Below are 14443 nucleotides of genomic sequence, written 5' to 3'. Positions count from 1 at the left end.
TCAATTTTAATTTTTGTTCTTTTCTTGTGCAAATTTTGTAATTTTGTTGCAATTGCATTATTCTCGCGCTCAGTCAATAAATTTTTTGACTTAATTTTATATCAGACTTTTATCAGAATTTATGAAAAAACTTCAATTTAATTAAACATTAAATTGAACATTTAATAATAACGTAACATTTTTTTTATTGTTCTCTATTTTAATTTTTTTATACGAAATGGAAAACTACACAACTCCAAATTTACATTATTTATAATAGTCATTTTAGTAGTCCATTGATTTTTTATTTTGGTCGGTAATCAATTAATTAACTATTATCGCCTTTTTTGTGAACGTTTTAATTGAAATTCGATCAAGTTTTTTCTGAGCTTATAAAAAAGCTTAAATTTATCCGCCTCATACGCTGCAACATCTCAAAAATGGCAACGAAATGGTTACTTCCGATAAAACTAACTGATTTGCAGGCTTATCCTATTGTATAAATATTTCTTGATGTGCATGAGAAGTACATATATAGGTTTGAATGCCTCAAAAAAGGAGCTATTTCAGCAAAAAATTAGTAATTTAATTCTAAAATCAGGAGATAAAACTGTTTTTGAGAGAAAACTGGATTTTTTTTCAGAGTATAACATAATTACAATATGTATGTTAGTATTTTAGCGTTGCAGTGGGTAAATTATCAATGTTATAATATTTATACATTCAGAATTAGTTGGTCATTTCTTATACTAATGATTTTCTAAAAATATTTCCTGTAGCTAACCGTTCGCCGGGTCAGCTAGTATATATAAATTACGTGCGGCCCGCCATAAAATTTTGAAAACCAAATTGGCCCGCGGGTTAAAAGGTTGCTCGCCCTTGATCTATAAGACTATGGTATCTACCGTCAAACTTTTTCAACACTTTATTACAAGAAAACGGCCCCGGTCGATATTTACCAAAAACAAGTAAGCATGATTCCCAATCAATATCTTTGTTTGTGTGGACGAGAAGATTGTTTTTGGAAAAAGCTGATTTTTTTAAATTTCAAACGATATATTTTCTTTTATTATCAAAAATAATTCGGATTTGAATTTTAATTCTAGCTAAAATTCTAAAGGTCACTGATATACTTCAAATAAATAATTTTAATGCTAGTGATGTCATACACTACTAGTTTTAGTGATTTAATTAATATAGTAAAACCAGTAATGTCTAAAAATTGTAAAAACTGTATGATTATATACATATAACTATAACGCTGCGTCCTTTATGCAATTACAGGTACTATTATAGCGTTACGCGCGTGTGGACTGGCTCAGATTTTTCCAATTTTCCAATGTGCTCCACAAAATTGATTTGAACGATATTTCCAGTATTAAAAGAAAAAACAATAGCATTTCGAACAACGCTAATTAGAAAGTGGTCCAACTAAACGCACTACCCGAAAACATCAATTGAAATTTGATTATATCGTTTTTAGCTAATAATAAATAATTATTTAGCATTGATTATTCTACATAATGTGGTCTAAGCCAATGTCAGTAGAATTGCGTTTTTTTCGATATCTTTTATGATTACGCCAAAAAGTGAGTTTGAAAGAAGGGGTCACTTTATATGAGATTTTTTAGGCCATAAGATGAGGTACAAAGTTAAAATTAGTATAGCGGATTTTTTCAAAAAGATCGTATAAATTATATAAGGCGTATAAATTATTTAAATACCGAGATGGGCCCGATTCTGTATTGCAATGCGACCAACCCTTTCGACTATCACATTTCACTATATTTTGGTATGTTCTTTAGGACCATTATATCTATCAGCCTAAAAAGTTTCATAACTGACTAACGCGATGACATTTAAATTTATGAAATCGGTCCAGCCGTTTTTGAGAAAACGTCGATAAAAGGTCAGAAATCGGCTCACATACACTCTCATTAATAATCATAGAAATTTTGTGAAAATTACATAATATTTATTTGTAATCGCTCAACGCAATTACTAGCTCTTATCAGAGAGAAAGTAAACTTCTGCATAATTTGAACAAAGTTCCATTAATTCACTAATAAGGTGACAGATTTATTCGGTCAACTCAGTATCAAATTACGAACTAAAATATATGAGAATAATCCATACCTGTGCAGCGGCATTCAGCAATCCAGCTGAAGTTCCCTCGGGCTCGGGATATGTTAGTTCGGATCCAAATTCAAACCCAACTGGCAAATATCCAGTCATGAAGAACCTTAAATGCGACATTTATTAAAATTCATACAAAAAATACATTCATTACATATATGTAAGTATTGTGTTGAAAGTATGATATATTATAAATAGCTGCAAACGTTCATGTGTCGCAGTGTTTTACTTTTATATAAAACTATGAACTAAATGCATAATTGCTACATCTAGTCTACCAGTTTTCTTGTCTTTCTGTCTACCTCTCTATCTATCTACCTGTTTAACTATTTATCTGTTATTTACCTGCCTGCCCAGTCTGCTAGTATATCAATTACCGATTTATTATGAAAATATATAATTACTATAATAATTTATATTATATATTATATATTTAATTTAATATATATATATATATATATATATAATATTTTGTAGTAATGATGTAGCTTACCCAAGAAGACCTGATGTAATGTAAACAACACTAATATAACCACAGCTCAGAGTGAATGTATATACGACCATGCCAACCATACTAAACCCATAAACCGCCAATGTTGTTTCCCTATAAACAAAAACAATTGCATTAGTTTTTAAGTAATTCCAAATCTTTTGTTTCTTTTATTTTATTGTTAAACATTTATTAACTTCCTGAAGAAAAAATTTATGTTTTCATCAAAAAATCCGACTCGCTAATTTTATGTTTTCTCGGCGTTTCAAAACTTTCTGAATCGAATGTGACCAAATTTGGAGTGTGTGTGAAAAGATTTGTTGACCGTAAATCGACGTTTTCTCAAAAAACGGCTGGACCGATTTCAAAAATTTAAAAGCCATTCGATGGATCTCGATGATAACTAGCGTTTATCAATTTTGCGCTGCACGATCAGCCAAGCCGTTTCTTTGTAAATAGCAGATATGTGAAAAAAAAATTGTCCACGTTTTAGATCTCAATTCTGAATCGATTTTAAAAAAATCAAACACTGTTCGAAAGATATTAATTGGGAATGATACTGATTAGTTTTAGGTAAAAATCTACACAGCCGATTTTTATGAACCTTTTTTGGCAATAGGTCTTATAAAACATACTAAACTGTTACGGCCCTACGTCAAATAGTTGATGTTAAAAATTCATTAAAGTTCGAGAAAATATTGTAGTCAAAAGTTGCTTTTGTGATGTGATGAGTCAATTAATTAAAATTTGTGATGTCATTATCAATTCATTAAAATTGGGAAAATAAACTACAATTTTAGGACATACAAGAACGTGTTTGTGCACTGCAATTAATATAATTACAGTTAATTTAAATGTGTTGAGAAAATTCAATTGGAAATCGTAATGTTTAGATTCAATTGAAAGCGATAATTTTATATTTGAAAATTTACAGTTGAAAATCTTATCTAACGATAAGTATATAAATTTCACTTTCGATTGATTAAATCAATTCCTATACATTTCAGGAAGTTCATGCAACTTGCCTTAAGGCTAAATGCCACTTTCAACTAGTTTATATGATCAATTAATTTAATTTATACAAATATATAGATGTCGATCGGATAATCAGAATTGATTAGTTTTTCGTAGAAAGCAAAAGCTATTTACAAAATGAACAATTGATGGTTTTAGCAAAACATGAAAATGTCAAATCTTACCGATAAAGTCGATTATTAACATGTATCAGGAAATTCATAGAACTTTTTTTAAGGCAAAACGCTACATATATATAATTTTATTTATTTATACTCGTATAGATGCCAATTGACACTGCCAATTGACCAGTGTACTAGAAGTTTTGTAATCATAATGATATGCATATACATTTTCGGATAAACATTTGTAATCTTTCGTATCTATAAATTATTCATTATATTCTACTTTATAAACGTATTCTATAAAATTTCAAGAAATTTTAAATAATCTGAATTTTTTTTTCTTCCTCTTTTCTTTATATATAATAGTTGCGTATAATAGTAGTTGTAACTACGCAATTAATGAAGGCTTCTATAAGAATCTATTCTTATAGAAGCCGCAAAAGCATTTTGGTAATCATCAAAGTAGTTTAAGTTCCAGTTATGTTTGTTGAATCTTTTAACTAATCAGTTTAAAGAGATATTAGGCACTGTTCTTCAATATATTTAGTAGAAGCGATTTTTAGGTTGGTCTTTGCCTTAATGTGTTGAAATCAACTTTTTTCGAAAGTTCCGATGACTCTATTTATCTCCGGGCGATCAAGCTATTGTTCCGCCAACATTTTATATTGTAAGAAGACTTAAATTGTTTGCAGTCCATAGAATGTCTTACAGAAAATGATTTTGCTTAGCTGAATTGCCACACACATTTATTTTAATTATGTTATGAAAATTGTATTTTCTGACAATTAAAACATATATTCATACAATCTCAACAATTATACTCACTTGAATCTATGAGTCTTGTCCAAAACCACTCCGCAAACTACAGAGCCCAGCATACCAGCTAAAACGATGGTCAGACCTACAAAAATATGAATTAAAACATATTATATAAAGATCTTTACTGCAGATCACATTTTACGCTAATTGTATATTTAATTACCTATTTTTCCAGCATCCTCCTCATGGCCCTATGGAAAAGAAAAATTGTTATAAAAATATCGATGATTATAATTGATTAGCAAATTAAAATAGTACTGTTAGAATAAGCATATTTCTAAGTGCCTTGGGTAAGAGATTATGAATCGCTATAGCAAAATATTGGGTACAAGAAGATGATAGTAGTAAGGTTACGAGCTGCTTCATATATACAATAATTAAGCAGAAAATACAAATAATAGTATGATTTCATAACGAAAGCTATATTAACTATTCATAAAAAAATAGAAATCTGCATCCTGAAGAAGAAATACAATGAAGATAGAAAAGTTAAGAACTACATTAATTTATCAACGTTTTTTTATTTAATATCAGTATGAAAAATATTTGATCTTGCAACTTACTGGTAGTTGAAAGCAACTGATGTAAGAAGAATTATTCAAATCTTATTGGACACTGGAAACAAATGTAGTAAACTCGCAAAACCGACTAGAAAGGTATGAAAAATTTCAGAAAAAACAACCACGAGTTGTTTTCAAAATAGTTAATAGCTAATAATAAGTGTATAGAAAATAAGACATATAATCCCTCAATATGTAGGTATATTTATATTTTGATAATAAAATTTTGAATAATTCGTAGTTGAAATGCGGGCTTTATTATTTCCATAATCTGCAATATATGTTATATAAATATGTTATATTGTAGATTATGTAAATAATGAAGTCCACCTTTCAATCATGAATTATTCAAAATGTCAATATCCAAATATAAATAATCCTACATACTTTTTGAATGATGTGTTATATACATTATATAAGACATATATAAACATTGTTTATGGGTCATATTTTTTGGTCATATTGCGATATGGATTCATTTCTTGAAACTTTGCCGAAGAAACCATATAGCTCTGAGGTGAAATACGAAACTATTTTCAATAATTTTTTCACCCATACCAATAATATCTAAATTGAGTTATTTTCCGATGGCTTTTGTGCATTCAAGCCTAAAGAATTTTACTCGATTGTCACTGTCATAATTCCTCCTTGCTCCTATCCTAAAATTAGTTTGAACTATCTAGCCAGTAGGAACACTAAACCTGCCAAATATCAGAGAAAGGTTCAGAGCTTTGTATCTGGTTTATTATGCAAATTACTTTTTGCCATTTTAGTATAATAATAATACTAAAAACATTGATAAAAAAAATGAATTAACAATTTCTCCGAATCGAAAATAAAATCTGAGCTATGGTTTCTATGGCAAAGTTTACTGAAATGTTCCAGAAATATATATATATATATATATATATATATATAAAATTGTATGTGTATAGGTATATATTATACATGTGTGTGTGCCTACAAGTCCATACATTTATATTTATGCCGTGCTTGTAATGTTTTTTGTGCGAAAGTTATAAATATAACAAACTTAAACCCTTCATATCCTATCACGATTTCATTAAATTATGATTTTCAGATACATTTCAATTTCATTAACACTCCTATGATTAAGTCCTCTATTAATATATGAGTTTTGTAGCCTTTTTGCGGTAGTCGATTAAAATATCTCTATAACGAATGGTACATCTTGGGTGTTTAACATTAACAAAAATGCAAATTAAAAACATGTTTGATCTGTACAACTTACCGGATAATATTGCAAAACAATCTGATTCAATAATGTAGAGAGCGCATAGAAAACACCAACATTAATTCCATATGAACCTGCAATAAATGTAAAAATATTTATAATATAATATATTTATATATATTGTTCTGTAATAACACGATCATACGTGCTTTTGATCAAAATATGAATTCATTGTTCAATGTTGATCGAAGTCCAAGATCTTTACATGAACGCGGAAGACGCCATTCCTAGAATTGACACGTACAATGTATAATATATAGAGTCAGAATTATTTGTATTAACTAGTGATGCCTTAGGCAGAAGTCTAGCCAGTGATGTCTTAGTCAAAAGTCGAGAGTATGTCTTAGCACGAATCTATGCTAGTTTGTGATGTGAAGTTATTAAAGATTAAATAAAGTTATAGTCGAATTTAGATTCAGTGTTTGTATTCTACTTTGCGTAAAGACATCTTTCAGCCTATACCAATATAAAGTGCTCACGGTTCTGAGGAGACTCATACCAGTGTTGTTATTTTCTATTATAAACTCTAAGCTCTGTCCACGACACCAGAACAAGGTTGGACTGATCTAGCACCCCTTGGATGAGTGGATCAATCTACATTTGGAACCCAACCCAATCCAATCAACCCTACAACAACAACTCATAACATTTCATGGTGTCAAGCGGTGGTTTTACCTCGTGGTGAAGTGCAGTGTTGAGTGTGCTGTGAGTGTCGAGCAAGAAGCTGAGTAGCAGAAATTTTGCATCCGGCGCTGCAGCAACAGCTGAAAACCAGCAGGATCAGGACTGGCACGAAGTATCAGAGGCATTAAAAGTGGCGGCATACCAGATAACACCGTGAGAAAGGCGACTTTACGCAGAGAGACAAGGACATACTCTACCCAAATCGACGCAGACTTCTCGATTAAGGCTCACTCCCCAAGTAAGAAAAACCAATCCTTCTTTTGGCAAAACTACACATCCAGACCAGAACATCATAGTCTTCAATTTTTTTTAGATTTTGTTTGTCAATTAGAATATAAATAATAATATTTGTCAATTTGAATTTTTTTTTAAGTATTAGGATTTTGGTTGTACTTGGGTAACATTTTTGTAACAATGAGTAGTTCGATTATTGTTCACACCACTATTATTTTGTTGACTTCACGTAACCATCAAGGTTAAGTTCAAGTAAATATTGTTAACTAAGCATTTTTAACAAAAACAATTACGAGCATTGCCAGGTCCGAATTTCATAACAGAAATATTTCAAAGTAAAATAATTGTAAAGATTAATAACAAAGTCATCAAGTAATAATATAAAAGACTCAGAAAGTAATATTGAAAAGTTAGTGACTCTAGTTAATGACTTTGAGTATCCTATCAAGAGTAAATTTACATCTGTTGATCTTTTCATTACGTCGCGATTTTTAATGTGGCTTTAAATGCCAGTATAAAGGCGAAATGCCTAAAGGATTTAGTGTAGCCATTGTGCCACTTTTCAGGCGATAGTGCCAATCCTTCATATCAGATAGCCTAATATTGAATTGTTCAAAGAAACAATAGGTATCTGACAAATAAATAATTAATCAGGGTAGAAAAACCCGAATGGAGACTCGTAAGGTTAGTGAAAACCGCGAGATCTTAAATATATTCGACGTAATTTTGATGACTTATAAGACTCATGAATCCGCGGGAACGAGTCGAAATCTTTCAAATAAATTTATTCGTTATTTTCATTTTAGGACCAAAACACGCTCGTTTTTGCATCGATAATATTAAATATTGCATGAGAATAATTTTCCACTAGTAAAGTTAGATACAGAAATGATTTTAAAAATATTACATAAGAATGAAATTTTAATTTGTGATCGAATATTACATAAAATGAAATTAGAAGTTTAGTGTGAAAACAATTGAACTTGAATATGCAATTTTCAATAATAATTAAATTTAATCAACTGCCCATACCACAAAATGTTACAGAAATGAAGAGGATAAATTTAAATTAATGTCAATAATAGCAATGTAACTATCCCCATAGAACAGAATTATAAATTGAAAAAAAAAAATAGAAAAATAGAAAAAGTCCATGTTTGAATTATTGATACTAAATGATTTCATTTTAAATCATTCAATTTGTTGGTGCTATATTGAACGAAAAATATTTCCTAATTTTCTCTACAAATATAATAAATTTTATTTTGAAAATTAGTAAGCGATTGAGTAAATTTGTTTTCTATTATTTGCGTAAATTGAAAATAATAATATTTTTCCTAATTGAAATTTTTATTGTCCACACTAATTCGATTATTTGCGCTAATAGCATAACAAGCTCTATCATATTTCTATTTTGAAATTTGAGTAAAGAAATATCACGTAACATTCGGATTCAAACCTTGACAAGGCACGCAATACAAATTTGCTTATGATGTCTTAACTTTGTTAATTTATGAATTTTGATGTATTTTACAAAATTTTATTTTATTATTATTTAATTTTTAAGTATTAATGGCGACATATTTTATTCAATTAAAATTTCATTAATTTAATATTTTAATTTTGATTTTGAATAATTTTATCGTAATCTATTTATTTCATTTGACATATTAATGTTTTTATAGTTGCATTTTTATTTTTTTTGATAATAACTAATTATGAATTTCGAGTGTTCAAAGCTTTAATTATTTAGTCACCTATAACAAAAGTAGTATCAATAATTCAAATGGAAACAAAATATAGAAAAAATATATATAATAATATATTTGTATCAAATATTCAGAAATTGAAAGGCCACTCAATTTTTTATTAATATTGACATTCTAAACATGATAATTTCAATTTAATATTTTTATATTGTATATTTAGAATGTTCAAAATAAAAAATTTGAAAATAAAAGTTAAAATCAAGAGGGCCTACAGAAATGTATTAATGTAGAAGTATGTGACAACACAAAATTATTAGATTACAAGACGAATTATCACTATCTTCCATTTTTATCAAGATGTAATGCATCAGAATGGCAACAAGTGTGCAAGCTATTTTTTTAAAAAAAAAGTTTTCGAAGATTGATGCATGATTCTCATATAGTTAGAATTCAGTTAGAAATAATCGCGCGATTTTTTAAACATCCTATTAAAAATATTGAACTGAATCTGACACAGAGTATTTTGATCATATTTTAAATTCGAATCAAATAAATAAATTATCATACAAAATTAAACAATTTATTATAATATTAAATTTGTGAAAAGAAAGAGAGATCTTGCACCTTGTTAATATTCTTATGCAAATAGACCAATTAATGATAGTGATAATGGATCAAATAATTAATTTTATCACAGAAATTTTTAGAAGTTTTATTGATGTATATAAATCAAATAGGTCACAACTTCGCTTTTGTCTACTAATCATTTTAAAGCAGTCACACAAGTTATGCAACTATGCGGATTCATATGGTATTAGATTGCAACTATATCCAATAAGAATAATGTAACTAATTATTGTTTGTAATATTTTGCTGTATTATCAAAATCCTACTTTTGAAATTAAACAAACTGCTGAAGCTAAATCAAAATAATTTTAGTGAATTATTACAAATCACAATATGCAGCAAAATGTTACAACAATATTAGATTTTTTTTTAAAAAAAAAAAAGAAAAAAAGAGTTGATGTTAATTTTTGTTCATATTATCATCAGAATTGTTATCTAATTACTATATTGCAGACATACTACAAAATTTTATACTTTTACTTTTTCATATTTTGCAAATTTCCAAATTTTTCTCTCTTTTGCTATAATCAATTGTACCATAGATTACTATTTTTCATTTATCGAGGACGATAAATTGCTTTAGAGGGGAGGAATCCCAAATAAATTGTAATTTTTTTGTTTTTTTTTTCTTTCAATTGTTAGAGGACTAACAATATTCTTTAGGGGTGGCGTGTTCTGTAATAACACGATCATACGTGCTTTTAATCAAAATATGAATTCATTGTTCAATGTTGATCGAAGTCCAAGATCTTTACATGAACGCGGAAGACGCCATTCCTAGAATTGACACGTACAATGTATAATATATAGAGTCAGAATTATTTGTATTAACTAGTGATGCCTTAGGCAGAAGTCTAGCCAGTGATGTCTTAGTCAAAAGTCGAGAGTATGTCTTAGCACGAATCTATGCTAGTTTGTGATGTGAAGTTATTAAAGATTAAATAAAGTTATAGTCGAATTTAGATTCAGTGTTGTATTCTTCTACTTTGCGTAAAGACATCTTTCAGCCTATACCAATATAAAGTGCTCACGGTTCTGAGGAGACTCATACCAGTGTTGTTATTTTCTATTATAAACTCTAAGCTCTGCCCACGACACCAGAACAAGGTTGGACTGATCTAGCACCCCTTGGATGAGTGGATCAATCTACATTTGGAACCCAACCCAATCCAATCAACCCTACAACAACAACTCATAACATTTCAATATATATATATATATATATATAAATATTTATATATATAATATATTTTTATATATATAAATCAATTACCGAGTAACAAGTCATATCCCACATTCGTAAGTAGCCTTTTGACTGATGTTGCAAAACTATGTTCAGCTTCGATATTAATCCCACTCTCAAGCTGCGATGAATTTTCGTTTGCATTAGAAGGCTCCGAATTAGTTTTATTTGACAAACCATACATTAGCTCTTTATCCTGAGCTGCTGATGGTGGAGTTGGTGGTTCTGCTTTGAACACTACAAAAAACAAAAATAGTACAAAACTAGATATCATCAGCTAAACGATTACAAAAAAAAATCAGAATTGCAATAATGTATTTGCATATAGGGTTATGAGTATATATGAGTTATGAGTATATGAGTAATGGTTATGACTATATATACAAAATATGAAGTTAAAAATATGTATCACTTACAGAATATTACTAGAAGCAATAGCAATCCACAAAAACCAGCTACTAAGTAAAACATATTTTGCAGGTCTCTTCCAATTAATTCCAGATCATCATGATTTTTCACTAAAAGCGGAGGTAGTAAAAATCCTACAGGCGACACCTAACTGAAAAACATGTTTATGAAATATTTTATCTAGTTAACTTCCCGCAGGAGAAGTTTATGTTTTCATCAAAAAATCCGATTTGCTAATTTTATGTTTTTTCGTTTCAAGCCATTCTGAATCGAATGAGACCAAATTTGGAAAAAGTATGTGTGTGTGTGTGTGTGAACAGATTTTCTGCCGTAAATCGACGTTTTCTTAAAACGGCTGGACTGATTTCAAAAATTTGAGTACCATTCGATGTATCTCGATGAGGATAATTGTTTGTCAGTTTTGTGCAACGATCGGCCAAGCCGTTTCCTTATTAATAACAGAAAAGTGAAAAAATTTTCGTCCACGTTTTAGCCCGCAATTCTGAATCGATTTTGAAAATTCAAAAACCGTTCGAAAGATATTGGTTTGGAATCGTGCTGATTAGTTTTTGGTAAAGATTGGCCGGGCCGTTTTCTTGTAATGAAGTGTTAAAAAAGTTTTTTTCGACGATTTTTATTATTATTTTTTTGACGGTATATACCATAGTCTTATAGATCATACTAAAATAATACGGCCCTACAACACGTCGTTTAATTTTAAAAATTGATCGAAGTTTGCAAAAATTAGTATCGTTTTTTTTTAGCATTTGTCAAAATTAGACCTTTGATCGACGTTTTCTCAAAAACGCCTGAACCGATTTCAGAAATTTTAAAACCATTTTTTATGTATCTCAGTTTTGTGCGACGATCTACCAAGCCGTTTCTTTGTAATTTGGAAAAAAATGTTAAACCTTTTGTCCACATAAAGGCTCATACTACTGAATCGATTTTAAAAATCAAAAACTGTTCGAAAGATATTAGTGGGAATGATACTGATTAGTTTTAGGTGAAAATCTACCGAGCCGTTCTTTAATTAACTGTTGAAAATAACGAAGTTCTTTTAATGATATTATTGAAAAAAATTTATTAACCGATATATTAAACGATATATTAAACTTCTTTGGAGATATATATCACGGCCTTATAGAACTTATTGAAATATTACGGCCTTACGACAAGTAGTTTAATTTTAAAAATTCATCAACGTTTGAGAAAATGAGTAGTTTTTTTTGACGTTTGTTAAAATTAAATTAGACGATTTACTTGGTAAAACCATAATGCTGTGGAATGAACACTGAATTAAGTGAGATTTCAAAAACCTGTGAAAAACGATTGTATCTTCAGATTTTAATATTCAATTTCTACATTTTTAACTTCTCGCAGGGTCAGTTATAGCCATCGCAGAAAATTCGAAAATGATAATTTTTATATATCTTTACGTTTCAGAAGTTTGGCATTCCCTACACAGAATGGATAAATGTGTATGTACATGTGTGTGCGGATACAATTTTTAGTCGACGATTTCGAGAACAGGGATCAAACAATTTGAATAATTAAAAAAAAAACTATTATATTGATAAGGAGATGTGCTGATTAATTTTGGCGAAGGAAGGATGGCCGTTTCAAAGATACTGGGCAAAACGTTCCAAAAATTGTAATTCAGTTTTTGAAAAAACGGAGCGTCCGATTTGAATTATTCAAGAAACATTTTACTTGTATGGATGAAGTGAACAACTGTTAAAATTTTTGGAAAGACTAGCCAATTGCTATGAATGGTTTTGAAAATGTTTCATCTGATAGAGCGAATAAATTTAAGCTATGCAGCTCAGAAAATCTTGTGAAGTGAAAATATTTATTACCTGCAAGGGGCAAGAGGAATGGAACATTATTCGTGTACTTAAATGACTATTACCAAATATGAATTTGTCATAGGAGGGCAAAAACAAATCTTAAGCGCTGTCACCACTTTACCACTTAGGTAAATATTGGCCGATTCTTAGTCTCACTGAAATATATTACATAATTCCACAAAAATCGCAAGTCTATTTAGTGGACAATTAAAAACAGAAATTTTCAAATTATTTTGTTGTACGACAGTATCCTACTATAGTAGTAAGTTCCAATTTTGTATTGAAATTTAAAATTACCTGATTTCCAAAAACACCGATGCTGCAGGCACTGGAAACCTAAAATAAAAAAAATATTTCAAAAATCAACATGAACACAGAGTGACTACATCACATAACACAAAATTTTAAATGTCGATATTAATATTCAAGACGGACATTTGTATTGAAATACCAGCAATTAATAATTATTTAAAGAATAACTTTGAAAGTAATATATTTTCTGTTTTTAGTTAAAATAAAATTGGTTTTTAAATAACCAAAATGTTGTATTGAAGTATTTTATAAAGTTATAAGTTAAGATTAAAATTATAAAATTATTAATAAGATTATAAGTCAATAAAAATATTATAAATTAAAAATTGTAATTATAAAGTACTTTATTTTTGAAATATCTAGTAGTAAACAAAGATGTCCGAGCTATAGTATTAACATACATATCTAATGATGAAATTTGAGAGAGAGTTTTAAATATGTACATAAAATTTATTCTTGTTCGGTATTTTATTATTAAATAAATAAAAAACATTACAAAAACATATTAAAAACATGATATTGCTTTATGAACCAACTTTCGTAAACAAAAAATTTTATAATTGTAACTTTTACCTGATTTGGACCAAACCATACAGCAGCAAGCCTGGGGTAGTGATAATATAAATATCTGTAAGAATAAACAGGTTTAGGTCAATTTGAAGTGAATCAATTGAAACTATGTATATACATACATAGTTGATAGTTGATAGTTTTGTCTACATTGATACATATTGAAGTATTTTGCAGCCCATACTGCAAAATACTTCAAACTACTTTTTATGAAACACACACCACACACACACATATATATATATATATATATATATATATATATATATAGTGTGTGTGGGTGTGTTATGCGTGTGTGTATCGAAAACAGCATATGTATCGTCGGGAAGATCCATTTAAAAGAAGTTCATAATTAAAACATTTTATTATAGAATGATTTATGTAATTTTCATTCAAACATCATATATCGTTCTTTTATCATATTTTCA

General features: G+C 28.9%; 1 pseudogene; it reads right to left on the bottom strand.

The window, feature by feature from the left end:
- Positions 1 to 2082: 2082 nt before the first annotated feature.
- Positions 2083 to 14073, bottom strand: LOC113369722 (annotated as a pseudogene).
- Positions 14074 to 14443: the final 370 nt, after the last annotated feature.

The sequence above is a fragment of the Ctenocephalides felis genome, unplaced genomic scaffold (assembly GCF_003426905.1).
Source record: "Ctenocephalides felis isolate EL2017-DRISC unplaced genomic scaffold, ASM342690v1 CF-g0.4_SCAFFOLD_01460, whole genome shotgun sequence".
NCBI classification, from domain to species: Eukaryota; Metazoa; Arthropoda; class Insecta; order Siphonaptera; family Pulicidae; genus Ctenocephalides; species Ctenocephalides felis.
The sequence above is the reverse complement of the archived record's forward strand: the minus strand, read 5'-3'. Positions and strand labels throughout refer to the sequence as shown.